The sequence below is a fragment of the Schistocerca cancellata genome, unplaced genomic scaffold (assembly GCF_023864275.1).
Source record: "Schistocerca cancellata isolate TAMUIC-IGC-003103 unplaced genomic scaffold, iqSchCanc2.1 HiC_scaffold_1114, whole genome shotgun sequence".
In the NCBI taxonomy this organism is placed as follows: domain Eukaryota; kingdom Metazoa; phylum Arthropoda; class Insecta; order Orthoptera; family Acrididae; genus Schistocerca; species Schistocerca cancellata.
This window is the reverse complement of record NW_026047113.1, coordinates 320170-334432: the sequence shown is the minus strand read 5'-3', so window position 1 is coordinate 334432 and position 14263 is coordinate 320170. Positions and strand designations below refer to the sequence as shown.

General features: G+C 54.8%; 15 non-coding genes across 15 annotated transcripts; all 15 read right to left on the bottom strand.

Annotated features, from left to right (window-relative positions):
* Positions 1–807: 807 nt before the first annotated feature.
* On the bottom strand, positions 808–926 carry LOC126158877 (5S ribosomal RNA). Its single transcript, XR_007533853.1, has one exon. It is a non-coding gene; the product is annotated as a 5S ribosomal RNA (ribosomal RNA).
* Positions 927–1754: 828 nt separating this feature from the next.
* LOC126158851 (5S ribosomal RNA) lies at positions 1755–1873 on the bottom strand. Its single transcript, XR_007533829.1, has one exon. It is a non-coding gene; the product is annotated as a 5S ribosomal RNA (ribosomal RNA).
* Positions 1874–2713: 840 nt separating this feature from the next.
* Positions 2714–2832, bottom strand: LOC126158617 (5S ribosomal RNA). Its single transcript, XR_007533610.1, has one exon. It is a non-coding gene; the product is annotated as a 5S ribosomal RNA (ribosomal RNA).
* Positions 2833–3673: 841 nt separating this feature from the next.
* Positions 3674–3792, bottom strand: LOC126158657 (5S ribosomal RNA). The gene has a single exon (XR_007533647.1). It is a non-coding gene; the product is annotated as a 5S ribosomal RNA (ribosomal RNA).
* A 605-nt stretch (positions 3793–4397) lies between these two features.
* LOC126158615 (5S ribosomal RNA) lies at positions 4398–4516 on the bottom strand. The gene has a single exon (XR_007533608.1). It is a non-coding gene; the product is annotated as a 5S ribosomal RNA (ribosomal RNA).
* Positions 4517–5356: 840 nt separating this feature from the next.
* Positions 5357–5475, bottom strand: LOC126158656 (5S ribosomal RNA). The gene has a single exon (XR_007533646.1). It is a non-coding gene; the product is annotated as a 5S ribosomal RNA (ribosomal RNA).
* Positions 5476–6310: 835 nt separating this feature from the next.
* On the bottom strand, positions 6311–6429 carry LOC126158600 (5S ribosomal RNA). The gene has a single exon (XR_007533594.1). It is a non-coding gene; the product is annotated as a 5S ribosomal RNA (ribosomal RNA).
* Positions 6430–7259: 830 nt separating this feature from the next.
* On the bottom strand, positions 7260–7378 carry LOC126158655 (5S ribosomal RNA). The gene has a single exon (XR_007533645.1). It is a non-coding gene; the product is annotated as a 5S ribosomal RNA (ribosomal RNA).
* A 605-nt stretch (positions 7379–7983) lies between these two features.
* LOC126158614 (5S ribosomal RNA) lies at positions 7984–8102 on the bottom strand. The gene has a single exon (XR_007533607.1). It is a non-coding gene; the product is annotated as a 5S ribosomal RNA (ribosomal RNA).
* An 840-nt stretch (positions 8103–8942) lies between these two features.
* LOC126158654 (5S ribosomal RNA) lies at positions 8943–9061 on the bottom strand. The gene has a single exon (XR_007533644.1). It is a non-coding gene; the product is annotated as a 5S ribosomal RNA (ribosomal RNA).
* Positions 9062–9896: 835 nt separating this feature from the next.
* Positions 9897–10015, bottom strand: LOC126158599 (5S ribosomal RNA). Its single transcript, XR_007533593.1, has one exon. It is a non-coding gene; the product is annotated as a 5S ribosomal RNA (ribosomal RNA).
* An 830-nt stretch (positions 10016–10845) lies between these two features.
* Positions 10846–10964, bottom strand: LOC126158653 (5S ribosomal RNA). Its single transcript, XR_007533643.1, has one exon. It is a non-coding gene; the product is annotated as a 5S ribosomal RNA (ribosomal RNA).
* Positions 10965–11825: 861 nt separating this feature from the next.
* On the bottom strand, positions 11826–11944 carry LOC126158977 (5S ribosomal RNA). The gene has a single exon (XR_007533947.1). It is a non-coding gene; the product is annotated as a 5S ribosomal RNA (ribosomal RNA).
* Positions 11945–12784: 840 nt separating this feature from the next.
* On the bottom strand, positions 12785–12903 carry LOC126158894 (5S ribosomal RNA). Its single transcript, XR_007533869.1, has one exon. It is a non-coding gene; the product is annotated as a 5S ribosomal RNA (ribosomal RNA).
* Positions 12904–13743: 840 nt separating this feature from the next.
* Positions 13744–13862, bottom strand: LOC126158865 (5S ribosomal RNA). The gene has a single exon (XR_007533842.1). It is a non-coding gene; the product is annotated as a 5S ribosomal RNA (ribosomal RNA).
* Positions 13863–14263: the final 401 nt, after the last annotated feature.

Here is a 14263-nt window from a genome sequence, read left to right as displayed (position 1 = left end):
TCCCAACACACAAAATGTTAGTTTTCGGCTGCATTTGACGAAAGCGCATCCTTCCGCAACCGCCAGTTCCTCGAGGACGGCGCGGGGAGGCGCGCCCGGCGTCCCAGCAGAGTGACGGCCGAATTGGCGGGCGCACCGCCGCGTGTGTGAGACGCACTGCTGCTCGTTGCACCTCCTGTCATTCGCTGGGCGCGTGCAGCCTTCGACACTAGCGGAGGACGCATCTTGTCCCTGGTGTTCAGCGGAGGGCCTGTGCGGGATGTGGCAGTGTCGTGCTGGAGGGCCCACTGGTAGCGATGTGGGCTTCCTCGCCTCGCCTCGCCTCGCCTCGAATCGCCTCACACCAGGTGTCTGCGTAGTTTGCAGTGCATTCGCACCATTCCTATCCCTGTCCCTGTCCCCGTCCCGACTTGTCCCGACTTTGCGCGACTGCCGCTCGCTGCCGCTCCGGTCGTGGTCCATATGACAACGCAAGCACGACAAACGTCTGCGGGACGAGACGAAACGAGACGAGACGAGACGACTAAGGAATAAATTCGTGGTCACAAATCAAATTTGGAACTCTACACTCCTACACAACAATAGGCGGTGACGTATTTCAGAAATCACCTGCCGATTCGTACTGTTTTGTCGTTTTCAAAGTCTTCTTGGCAAACTTGGTTAGCACATTCTCCCTCAAACTGAGTTAATTACTGCATTTTCGTACCATTACAGTAGTTTAAAAGGCTTAAAGAAGCATCTTTGTCACAACAGAAAGGTAGTTTGAAAATTGGGCTGGCGACATAACAAAAAAAAAAACAGGAAGGGAGCCAACAGCAGCCGGGTTTCCCAGGCGGTCACCCATCCAAGTACTAGCCGGGCCCGATGATGCTTAACTTCGGTGATCGGACGAGAACCGGTGTATTCATCATGGTATGGCTGTTGGCGCTCATCTAATGTAGGAGCACGGCAGAATTCGCGTTCGGCTTTTCTCCCAACACACAAAATGTTAGTTTTCGGCCGCATTTGACGAAAGCGCTTCCTTCCGCAACCGCCAGTTCCTCGAGGACGGCGCGGGGAGGCGCGCCCGGCGTCCCAGCAGAGTGACGGCCGAATTGGCGAGCGCCCCGCCGCGTGTGTGAGACGCACTGCTGCTCGTTGCACCCCCTGTCATTCGCTGGGCGCGTGCACCCTTCGACACTAGCGGAGGACGCATCTTGTCCCTGGTGTTCAGCGGAGGGCCTGTGCGGGGTGTGGCAGTGTCGTGCTGGAGGGCCCGCTGGTAGCGATGTGGGCTTCCTCGCCTCGCCTCGCCTCGCCTCACACCAGGTGTCTGCGTAGTTTGCAGTGCATTCGCACCATTCCTATCCCTGTCCCTGTCCCCGTCCCGACTTGTCCCGACTTTGCTCGACTGCCGCTCGGGTCGTGGTCCATATGACAGCGCAAGCACGACAAACGTCTGCGGGACGAGACGAGACGAGACGAGACGAGACGACTAAGGAATAAATTCGTGGTTACAAATCAAATTTGGAAATCTACACACCTACACAACAATAGGCGGTGACGTATTTCAGAAATCACCTGCCGATTCGTACTGTTTTGTCGTTTTCAAACTCCTCTTGGCAAACTTGGTTAGCACATTCTCCCTCAAACTGAGTTAATTACTGCATTTTCGTACTATTACAGTAGTTTAAAGGCATAAAGAAGCATCTTTGTCACAACAGAAAGGTAGTTTGAAAATTGGGCTGGTGACATAACAAAAAAAACAGGAAGGGAGCCAGCAGCACCCGGGTATCCCAGGCGGTCACCCATCCAAGTACTAGCCGGGCCCGATGATGCTTAACTTCGGTGATCGGACGAGAACCGGTGTATTCATCATGGTATGGCCGTTGGCGCTCATCTAATGTAGGAGCACGGCAGAATTCGCGTTCGGCTTTTCTCCCAACACACAAAATGTTAGTTTTCACCCGCATTTGACGAAAGCGCTTCCTTCCGCAACCGCCAGTTCCTCGAGGACGGCGCGGGGAGGCGCGCCCGGCGTCCCAGCAGAGTGACGGCCGAATTGGCGGGCGCACCGCCGCGTGTGTGAGACGCACTGCTGCTCGTTGCACCCCCTGTCATTCGCTGGGCGCGTGCAGCCTTCGACACTAGCGGAGGACGCATCTTGTCCCTGGTGTTCAGCGGAGGGCCTGTGCGGGGTGTGGCAGTGTCGTGCTGGAGGGCCCACTGGTAGCGATGTGGGCTTCCTCGCCTCGCCTCGCCTCGCCTCGCCTCGCCTCACACCAGGTGTCTGCGTAGTTTGCAGTGCATTCGCACCATTCCTATCCCTGTCCCTGTCCCCGTCCCGACTTGTCCCGACTTTGCTCGACTGCCGCTCGGGTCGTGGTCCATATGACAGCGCAAGCACGACAAACGTCTGCGGGACGAGACGAGACGAAACGAGACGAGACGACTAAGGAATAAATTCGTGGTTACAAATCAAATTTGGAACTCTACACACCTACACAACAATAGGCGGTGACGTATTTCAGAAATCACCTGCCGATTCGTACTGTTTTGTCGTTTTCAAAGTCCTCTTGGCAAACTTGGTTAGCTCATTCTCCCTCAAACTGAGTTAATTACTGCATTTTCGTACCATTACAGTAGTTTAAAAGGCATAAAGAAGCATCTTTGTCACAACAGAAAGGTAGTTTGAAAATTGGGCTGGTGACATAACAAAAAAAAACAGGAAGGGAGCCAGCAGCACCCGCGTTTCCCAGGCGGTCACCCATCCAAGTACTAGCCGGGCCCGATGATGCTTAACTTCGGTGATCGGACGAGAACCGGTGTATTCATCATGGTATGGCCGTTGGCGCTCATCTAATGTAGGAGCACGGCAGAATTCGCGTTCGGCTTTTCTCCCAACACACAAAATGTTAGTTTTCGGCCGCATTTGACGAAAGCGCTTCCTTCCGCAACCGCCAGTTCCTCGAGGACGGCGCGGGGAGGCGCGCCCGGCGTCCCAGCAGAGTGACGGCCGAATTGGCGGGCGCACCGCCGCGTGTGTGAGACGCACTGCTGCTCGTTGCACCCCCTGTCATTCACTGGGCAAGTGCAGCCTTCGACACTAGCGGAGGACGCATCTTGTCCCTGGTGTTCAGCGGAGGGCCTGTGCGGGGTGTGGCAGTGTCGTGCTGGAGGGCCCACTGGTAGCGATGTGGGCTTCCTCGCCTCGCCTCGCCTCGCCTCACACCAGGTGTCTGCGTAGTTTGCAGTGCATTCGCACCATTCCTATCCCTGTCCCTGTCCCCGTCCCGACTTGTCCCGACTTTGCTCGACTGCCGCTCGCTGCCGCTCGGGTCGTGGTCCATAAGACAGCGCAAGCACGACAAACGTCTGCGGGACGAGACGAGACGAGACGAGACGAGACGACTAAGGAATAAATTCGTTGTTACAAATCAAATTTGGAACTCTACACTCCTACACAACAATAGGCGGTGACGTATTTCAGAAATCACCTGCCGATTCGTACTGTTTTGTCGTTTTCAAAGTCCTCTTGGCAAACTTGGTTAGCACATTCTCCCTCAAACTGAGTTAATTACTGCATTTTCGTACCATTACAGTAGTTTAAAAGGCATAAAGAAGCATCTTTGTCACAACAGAAAAGGTAGTTTGAAAATTGGGCTGGTGAAATAACAAAAAAAAACACGAAGGGAGCCAGCAGCACCCGGGTTTTCCAGGCGGTCACCCATCCAAGTACTAGCCGGGCCCGATGATGCTTAACTTCGGTGATCGGACGAGAACCGGTGTATTCATCATGGTATGGCCGTTGGCGCTCATCTAATGTAGGAGCACGGCAGAATTCGCGTTCGGCTTTTCTCCCAACACACAAAATGTTAGTTTTCGGCCGCATTTGACGAAAGCGCTTCCTTCCGCAACCGCCAGTTCCTCGAGGACGGCGCGGGGAGGCGCGTCCGGCGTCCCAGCAGAGTGACGGCCGAATTGGCGGGCGCACCGCCGCGTGTGTGAGACGTACTGCTGCTCGTTGCACCCCCTGTCACGACTGCCGCTCGCTGCCGCTCGGGCCGTGGTCCATATGACAGCGCAAGCACGACAAACGTCTGCGGGACGAGACGAGACGAGACGAGACGAGACGACTAAGGAATAAATTCGTGGTTACAAATCAAATTTGGAACTCTATACACCTGCACAACAATAGGCGGTGACGTATTTCAGAAATCACCTGCCGATTCGTACTGTTTTGTCGTCTTCAAAGTCCTCTTGGCAAACTTGGTTAGCACATTCTCCCTCAAACTGAGTTAATTACTGCATTTTCGTACCATTACAGTAGTTTAAAAGGCATAAAGAAGCATCTTTGTCACAACAGAAAGGTAGTTTGAAAATTGGGCTGGTGACATAACAAAAAAAAACAGGAAGGGAGCCAGCAGCATCCGGGTTTCCCAGGCGGTCACCCATCCAAGTACTAGCCGGGCCCGATGATGCTTAACTTCGGTGATCGGACGAGAACCGGTGTATTCATCATGGTATGGCCGTTGGCGCTCATCTAATGTAGGAGCACGGCAGAATTCGCGTTCGGCTTTTCTCCCAACACACAAAATGTTAGTTTTCGGCCGCATTTGACGAAAGCGCTTCCTTCCGCAACCGCCAGTTCCTCGAGGACGGCGCGGGGAGGCGCGCCCGGCGTCCCAGCAGAGTGACGGCCGAATTGGCGGGCGCACCGCCGCGTGTGTGAGACGCACTGCTGCTCGTTGCACCCCCTGTCATTCGCTGGGCGCGTGCAGCCTTCGACACTAGCGGAGGACGCATCTTGTCCCTGGTGTTCAGCGGAGGGCCTGTGCGGGGTGTGGCAGTGTCGTGCTGGAGGGCCCACTGGTAGCGATTTGGGCTTCCTCGCCTCGCCTCGCCTCGCCTCGCCTCGCCTCACACCAGGTGTCTGCGTAGTTTGCAGTTTATTCGCACCATTCCTATCCCTGTCCCTGTCCCCGTCCCGACTTGTCCCGACTTTGCTCGACTGCCGCTCGGGTCGTGGTCCATATGACAGCGCAAGCACGACAAACGTCTGCGGGACGAGACGAGACGAGACGAGACGAGACGACTAAGGAATAAATTCGTGGTTACAAATCAAATTTGGAACTCTACACACCTACACAACAATAGGCGGTGACGTATTTCAGAAATCACCTGCCGATTCGTACTGTTTTGTCGTTTTCAAAGTCCTCTTGGCAAACTTGGTTAGCACATTCTCCCTCAAACTGAGTTAATTACTGCATTTTCGTACCATTACAGTAGTTTAAAAGGCATAAAGAAGCATCTTTGTCACAACAGAAAGGTAGTTTGAAAATTGGGCTGGTGACATAACAAAAAAAACCAGGAAGGGAGCCAGCAGCACCCGGGTTTCCCAGGCGGTCACCCATCCAAGTACTAGCCGGGCCCGATGATGCTTAACTTCGGAGATCGGACGAGAACCGGTGTATTCATCATGGTATGGCCGTTGGCGCTCATCTAATGTAGGAGCACGGCAGAATTCGCGTTCGGCTTTTCTCCCAACACACAAAATGTTAGTTTTCGGCCGCATTTGACGAAAGCGCTTCCTTCCGCAACCGCCAGTGCCTCGAGGACGGCGCGGGGAGGCGCGCCCGGCGTCCCAGCAGAGTGACGGCCGAATGGCGGGCGCACCGCCGCGTGTGTGAGACGCACTGCTTCTCGTTGCACCCCCTGTCATTCGCTGGGCGCGTGCAGCCTTCGACACAAGCGGAGGACGCATCTTGTCCCTGGTGTTCAGCGGAGGGCCTGTGCGGGGTGTGGCAGTGTCGTGCTGGAGGGCCCACTGGTAGCGATGTGGGCTTCCTCGCCTCGCCTCGCCTCGCCTCGCCTCACACCAGGTGTCTGCGTAGTTTGCAGTGCATTCGCACCATTCCTATCCCTGTCCCTGTCCCCGTCCCGACTTGTCCCGACTTTGCTCGACTGCCGCTCGGGTCGTGGTCCATATGACAGCGCAAGCACGACAAACGTCTGCGGGACGAGACGAGACGAGACGAGACGAGACGACTAAGGAATAAAATCGTGGTTACAAATCAAATTTGGAACTCTACACTCCTACACAACAATAGGCGGTGACGTATTTCAGAAATCACCTGCCGATTCGTACTGTTTTGTCGTTTTCAAAGTCCTCTTGGCAAACTTGGTTAGCACATTCTCCCTCAAACTGAGTTAATTACTGCATTTTCGTACCATTACAGTAGTTTAAAAGGCATAAAGAAGCACCTTTGTCACAACAGAAAGGTAGTTTAAAAATTGGGCTGGTGACATAACAAAAAAAAAACAGGAAGGGAGCCAGCAGCACCCGGGTTTCCCAGGCGGTCACCCATCCAAGTACTAGCCGGGCCCGATGATGCTTAACTTCGGTGATCGGACGAGAACCGGTGTATTCATCATGGTATGGCCGTTGGCGCTCATCTAATGTAGGAGCACGGCAGAATTCGCGTTCGGCTTTTCTCCCAACACACAAAATGTTAGTTTTCGGCCGCATTTGACGAAAGCGCTTCCTTCCGCAACCGCCAGTTCCTCGAGGACGGCGCGGGGAGGCGCGCCAGGCGTCCCAGCAGAGTGACGGCCGAATTGGCGGGCGCACCGCCGCGTGTGTGAGACGTACTGCTGCTCGTTGCACCCCCTGTCATTCGCTGTTCGCGTGCAGCCTTCGACACTAGCGGAGGACGCATCTTGTCCCTGGTGTTCAGCGGAGGGCCTGTGCGGGGTGTGGCAGTGTCGTGCTGGAGGGCCCACTGGTAGCGATGTGGGCTTCCTCGCCTCGCCTCGCCTCGCCTCACACCAGGTGTCTGCGTAGTTTGCAGTGCATTCGCACCATTCCTATCCCTGTCCCTGTCCCCGTCCCGACTTGTCCCGACTTTGCTCGACTGCCGCTCGGGTCGTGGTCCATATGACAGCGCAAGCACGACAAACGTCTGCGGGACGAGACGAGACGAGACGAGACGAGACGACTAAGGAATAAATTCGTGGTTACAAATCAAATTTGGAACTCTACACTCCTACACAACAATAGGCGGTGACGTATTTCAGAAATCACCTGCCGATTCGTACTGTTTTGTCGTTTTCAAAGTCCTCTTGGCAAACTTGGTTAGCACATTCTCCCTCAAACTGAGTTAATTACTGCATTTTCGTACCATTACAGTAGTTTAAAAGGCATAAAGATGCATCTTTGTCACAACAGAAAGGTAGTTTGAAAATTGGGCTGGTGACATAACAAAAAAAAACAGGAAGGGAGCCAGCAGCACCCGGGTTTCCCAGGCGGTCACCCATCCAAGTACTAGCCGGGCCCGATGATGCTTAACTTCGGAGATCGGACGAGAACCGGTGTATTCATCATGGTATGGCCGTTGGCGCTCATCTAATGTAGGAGCACGGCAGAATTCGCGTTCGGCTTTTCTCCCAACACACAAAATGTTAGTTTTCGGCCGCATTTGACGAAAGCGCTTCCTTCCGCAACCGCCAGTTCCTCGAGGACGGCGCGGGGAGGCGCGTCCGGCGTCCCAGCAGAGTGACGGCCGAATTGGCGGGCGCACCGCCGCGTGTGTGAGACGTACTGCTGCTCGTTGCACCCCCTGTCACGACTGCCGCTCGCTGCCGCTCGGGCCGTGGTCCATATGACAGCGCAAGCACGACAAACGTCTGCGGGACGAGACGAGACGAGACGAGACGAGACGACTAAGGAATAAATTCGTGGTTACAAATCAAATTTGGAACTCTATACACCTGCACAACAATAGGCGGTGACGTATTTCAGAAATCACCTGCCGATTCGTACTGTTTTGTCGTCTTCAAAGTCCTCTTGGCAAACTTGGTTAGCACATTCTCCCTCAAACTGAGTTAATTACTGCATTTTCGTACCATTACAGTAGTTTAAAAGGCATAAAGAAGCATCTTTGTCACAACAGAAAGGTAGTTTGAAAATTGGGCTGGTGACATAACAAAAAAAAACAGGAAGGGAGCCAGCAGCATCCGGGTTTCCCAGGCGGTCACCCATCCAAGTACTAGCCGGGCCCGATGATGCTTAACTTCGGTGATCGGACGAGAACCGGTGTATTCATCATGGTATGGCCGTTGGCGCTCATCTAATGTAGGAGCACGGCAGAATTCGCGTTCGGCTTTTCTCCCAACACACAAAATGTTAGTTTTCGGCCGCATTTGACGAAAGCGCTTCCTTCCGCAACCGCCAGTTCCTCGAGGACGGCGCGGGGAGGCGCGCCCGGCGTCCCAGCAGAGTGACGGCCGAATTGGCGGGCGCACCGCCGCGTGTGTGAGACGCACTGCTGCTCGTTGCACCCCCTGTCATTCGCTGGGCGCGTGCAGCCTTCGACACTAGCGGAGGACGCATCTTGTCCCTGGTGTTCAGCGGAGGGCCTGTGCGGGGTGTGGCAGTGTCGTGCTGGAGGGCCCACTGGTAGCGATTTGGGCTTCCTCGCCTCGCCTCGCCTCGCCTCGCCTCGCCTCACACCAGGTGTCTGCGTAGTTTGCAGTTTATTCGCACCATTCCTATCCCTGTCCCTGTCCCCGTCCCGACTTGTCCCGACTTTGCTCGACTGCCGCTCGGGTCGTGGTCCATATGACAGCGCAAGCACGACAAACGTCTGCGGGACGAGACGAGACGAGACGAGACGAGACGACTAAGGAATAAATTCGTGGTTACAAATCAAATTTGGAACTCTACACACCTACACAACAATAGGCGGTGACGTATTTCAGAAATCACCTGCCGATTCGTACTGTTTTGTCGTTTTCAAAGTCCTCTTGGCAAACTTGGTTAGCACATTCTCCCTCAAACTGAGTTAATTACTGCATTTTCGTACCATTACAGTAGTTTAAAAGGCATAAAGAAGCATCTTTGTCACAACAGAAAGGTAGTTTGAAAATTGGGCTGGTGACATAACAAAAAAAACCAGGAAGGGAGCCAGCAGCACCCGGGTTTCCCAGGCGGTCACCCATCCAAGTACTAGCCGGGCCCGATGATGCTTAACTTCGGAGATCGGACGAGAACCGGTGTATTCATCATGGTATGGCCGTTGGCGCTCATCTAATGTAGGAGCACGGCAGAATTCGCGTTCGGCTTTTCTCCCAACACACAAAATGTTAGTTTTCGGCCGCATTTGACGAAAGCGCTTCCTTCCGCAACCGCCAGTTCCTCGAGGACGGCGCGGGGAGGCGCGCCCGGCGTCCCAGCAGAGTGACGGCCGAATGGCGGGCGCACCGCCGCGTGTGTGAGACGCACTGCTTCTCGTTGCACCCCCTGTCATTCGCTGGGCGCGTGCAGCCTTCGACACAAGCGGAGGACGCATCTTGTCCCTGGTGTTCAGCGGAGGGCCTGTGCGGGGTGTGGCAGTGTCGTGCTGGAGGGCCCACTGGTAGCGATGTGGGCTTCCTCGCCTCGCCTCGCCTCGCCTCGCCTCACACCAGGTGTCTGCGTAGTTTGCAGTGCATTCGCACCATTCCTATCCCTGTCCCTGTCCCCGTCCCGACTTGTCCCGACTTTGCTCGACTGCCGCTCGGGTCGTGGTCCATATGACAGCGCAAGCACGACAAACGTCTGCGGGACGAGACGAGACGAGACGAGACGAGACGACTAAGGAATAAAATCGTGGTTACAAATCAAATTTGGAACTCTACACTCCTACACAACAATAGGCGGTGACGTATTTCAGAAATCACCTGCCGATTCGTACTGTTTTGTCGTTTTCAAAGTCCTCTTGGCAAACTTGGTTAGCACATTCTCCCTCAAACTGAGTTAATTACTGCATTTTCGTACCATTACAGTAGTTTAAAAGGCATAAAGAAGCACCTTTGTCACAACAGAAAGGTAGTTTAAAAATTGGGCTGGTGACATAACAAAAAAAAAACAGGAAGGGAGCCAGCAGCACCCGGGTTTCCCAGGCGGTCACCCATCCAAGTACTAGCCGGGCCCGATGATGCTTAACTTCGGTGATCGGACGAGAACCGGTGTATTCATCATGGTATGGCCGTTGGCGCTCATCTAATGTAGGAGCACGGCAGAATTCGCGTTCGGCTTTTCTCCCAACACACAAAATGTTAGTTTTCGGCCGCATTTGACGAAAGCGCTTCCTTCCGCAACCGCCAGTTCCTCGAGGACGGCGCGGGGAGGCGCGCCAGGCGTCCCAGCAGAGTGACGGCCGAATTGGCGGGCGCACCGCCGCGTGTGTGAGACGTACTGCTGCTCGTTGCACCCCCTGTCATTCGCTGTTCGCGTGCAGCCTTCGACACTAGCGGAGGACGCATCTTGTCCCTGGTGTTCAGCGGAGGGCCTGTGCGGGGTGTGGCAGTGTCGTGCTGGAGGGCCCACTGGTAGCGATGTGGGCTTCCTCGCCTCGCCTCGCCTCGCCTCACACCAGGTGTCTGCGTAGTTTGCAGTGCATTCGCACCATTCCTATCCCTGTCCCTGTCCCCGTCCCGACTTGTCCCGACTTTGCTCGACTGCCGCTCGGGTCGTGGTCCATATGACAGCGCAAGCACGACAAACGTCTGCGGGACGAGACGAGACGAGACGAGACGAGACGACTAAGGAATAAATTCGTGGTTACAAATCAAATTTGGAACTCTACACTCCTACACAACAATAGGCGGTGACGTATTTCAGAAATCACCTGCCGATTCGTACTGTTTTGTCGTTTTCAAAGTCCTCTTGGCAAACTTGGTTAGCACATTCTCCCTCAAACTGAGTTAATTACTGCATTTTCGTACCATTACAGTAGTTTAAAAGGCATAAAGATGCATCTTTGTCACAACAGAAAGGTAGTTTGAAAATTGGGCTGGTGACATAACAAAAAAAAACAGGAAGGGAGCCAGCAGCACCCGGGTTTCCCAGGCGGTCACCCATCCAAGTACTAGCCGGGCCCGATGATGCTTAACTTCGGAGATCGGACGAGAACCGGTGTATTCATCATGGTATGGCCGTTGGCGCTCATCTAATGTAGGAGCACGGCAGAATTCGCGTTCGGCTTTTCTCCCAACACACAAAATGTTAGTTTTCGGCCGCATTTGACGAAAGCGCTTCCTTCCGCAACCGCCAGTTCCTCGAGGACGGCGCGGGGAGGCGCGCCCGGCGTCCCAGCAGAGTGACGGCCGAATTGGCGGGCGCACCGCCGCGTGTGTGAGACGTACTTCTGCTCGTTGCACCCCCTGTCATTCGCTGTTCGCGTGCAGCCTTCGACACTAGCGGAGGACGCATCTTGTCCCTGGTGTTCAGCGGAGGGCCTGTGCGGGGTGTGGCAGTGTCGTGCTGGAGGGCCCACTGGTAGCGATGTGGGCTTCCTCGCCTCGCCTCGCCTTGCCTCGCCACGCCTCACACCAGGTGTCTGCGTAGTTTGCAGTGCATTCGCCCCATTCCTATCCCTGTCCCTGTCCCCGTCCCGACTTGTCCCGACTTTGCTCGACTGCCGCTCGCTGCCGCTCGGGTCGTGGTCCATATGACAGCGCAAGCACGACAAACGTCTGCTGGACGAGACGAGACGAGACGAGACGAGACGAGACGAGACGACTAAGGAATAAATTCGTGGTTACAAATCAAATTTGGAACTCTACACTCCTACACAAGAATAGGCGGTGACGTATTTCAGAAATCACCTGCCGATTCGTACTGTTTTGTCGTTTTCAAAGTCTTCTTGGCAAACTTGGTTAGCACATTCTCCCTCAAACTGAGTTAATTACTGCATTTTCGTACCATTACAGTAGTTTAAAAGGCATAAAGAAGCATCTTTGTCACAACAGAAAGGTAGTTTGAAAATTGGGCTGGTGACATAACAAAAAAAAAACAGGAAGGAAGCCAGCAGCACCCGGGTTTCCCAGGCGGTCACCCATCCAAGTTCTAGCCGGGCCCGATGATGCTTAACTTCGGTGATTGGACGAGAACCGGTGTATTCATCATGGTATGGCCGTTGGCGCTCATCTAATGTAGGAGCACGGCAGAATTCGCGTTCGGCTTTTCTCCCAACACACAAAATGTTAGTTTTCGGCCGCATTTGACGAAAGCGCTTCCTTCCGCAACCGCCAGTTCCTCGAGGACGGCGCGGGGAGGCGCGCCCGGCGTCCCAGCAGAGTGACGGCCGAATTGGCGGGCGCACCGCCGCGTGTGTGAGACGCACTGCTGCTCGTTGCACCCCCTGTCATTCGCTGGGCGCGTGCAGCCTTCGACACTAGCGGAGGACGCATCTTGTCCCTGGTGTTCAGCGGAGGGCCTGTGCGGGGTGTGGCAGTGTCGTGCTGGAGGGCCCACTGGTAGCGATGTGGGCTTCCTCGCCTCGCCTCGCCTCGCCTGGCCTCGCCTCACACCAGGTGTCTGCGTAGTTTGCAGTGCATTCGCACCATTCCTATCCCTGTCCCTGTCCCCGTCCCGACTTGTCCCGACTTTGCTCGACTGCCGCTCGGGTCGTGGTCCATATGACAGCGCAAGCACGACAAACGTCTGCGGGACGAGACGAGACGAGACGAGACGAGACGACTAAGGAATAAATTCGTGGTTACAAATCAAATTTGGAACTCTACACTCCTACACAACAATAGGCGGTGACGTATTTCAGAAATCACCTGCCGATTTGTACTGTTTTGTCGTTTTCAAAGTGCTCTTGGCAAACTTGGTTAGCACATTCTCCCTCAAACTGAGTTAATTACTGCATTTTCGTACCATTACAGTAGTTTAAAAGGCATAAAGAAGCATCTTTGTCACAACAGAAAGGTAGTTTGAAAATTGGGCTGGTGACATAACAAAAAAAAACACGAAGGGAGCCAGCAGCACCCGGGTTTCCCAGGCGGTCACCAATCCAAGTACTAGCCGGGCCCGATGATGCTTAACTTCGGTGATCGGACGAGAACCGGTGTATTCATCATGGTATGGCCGTTGGCGCTCATCTAATGTAGGAGCACGGCAGAATTCGCGTTCGGCTTTTCTCCCAACACACAAAATGTTAGTTTTCGACGGCATTTGACGAAAGCGCTTCCTTCCGCAACCGCCAGTTCCTCGAGGACGGCGGGGGGAGGCGCGCCCGGCGTCCCAGCAGAGTGACGGCCGAATTGGCGGGCGCACCGCCGCGTGTGTGAGACGTACTGCTGCTCGTTGCACCCCCTGTCATTCGCTGTTCGCGTGCAGCCTTCGACACTAGCGGAGGACGCATCTTGTCCCTGGTGTTCAGCGGAGGGCCTGTGCGGGGTGTGGCAGTGTCGTGCTGGAGGGCCCACTGGTAGCGATGTGGGCTTCCTCGCCTCGCCTCGCCTCGCCTGGCCTCGCCTCACACCAGGTGTCTGCGTAGTTTGCAGTGCATTCGCACCATTCCTATCCCTGTCCCTGTCCCCGTCCCGACTTGTCCCGACTTTGCTCGACTGCCGCTCGGGTCGTGGTCCATATGACAGCGCAAGCACGACAAACGTCTGCGGGACGAGACGAGACGAGACGAGACGAGACGACTAAGGAATAAATTCGTGGTTACAAATCAAATTTGGAACTCTACACTCCTACACAACAATAGGCGGTGACGTATTTCAGAAATCACCTGCCGATTTGTACTGTTTTGTCGTTTTCAAAGTGCTCTTGGCAAACTTGGTTAGCACATTCTCCCTCAAACTGAGTTAATTACAGCATTTTCGTACCATTACAGTAGTTTAAAAGGCATAAAGAAGCATCTTTGTCACAACAGAAAGGTAGTTTGAAAATTGGGCTGTTGACATAACAAAAAAAAACACGAAGGGAGCCAGCAGCACCCGGGTTTCCCAGGCGGTCACCCATCCAAGTACTAGCCAGGCCCGATGATGCTTAACTTCGGTGATCGGACGAGAACCGGTGTATTCATCATGGTATGGCCGTTGGCGCTCATCTAATGTAGGAGCACGGCAGAATTCGCGTTCGGCTTTTCTCCCAACACACAAATTGTTAGTTTTCGGCCGCATTTGACGAAAGCGCTTCCTTCCGCAACCGCCAGTTCCTCGAGGACGGCGGGGGGAGGCGCGCCCGGCGTCCCAGCAGAGTGACGGCCGAATTGGCGGGCGCACCGCCGCGTGTGTGAGACGCACTGCTGCTCGTTGCACCCCCTGTCATTCGCTGGGCGCGTGCAGCCTTCGACACTAGCGGAGGACGCATCTTGTCCCTGGTGTTCAGCGGAGGGCCTGTGCGGGGTGTGGCAGTGTCGTGCTGGAGGGCCCACTGGTAGCGATGTGGGCTTCCTCGCCTCGCCTCGCCTCGCCTCACACCAGGTGTCTGCGTAGTTTGCAG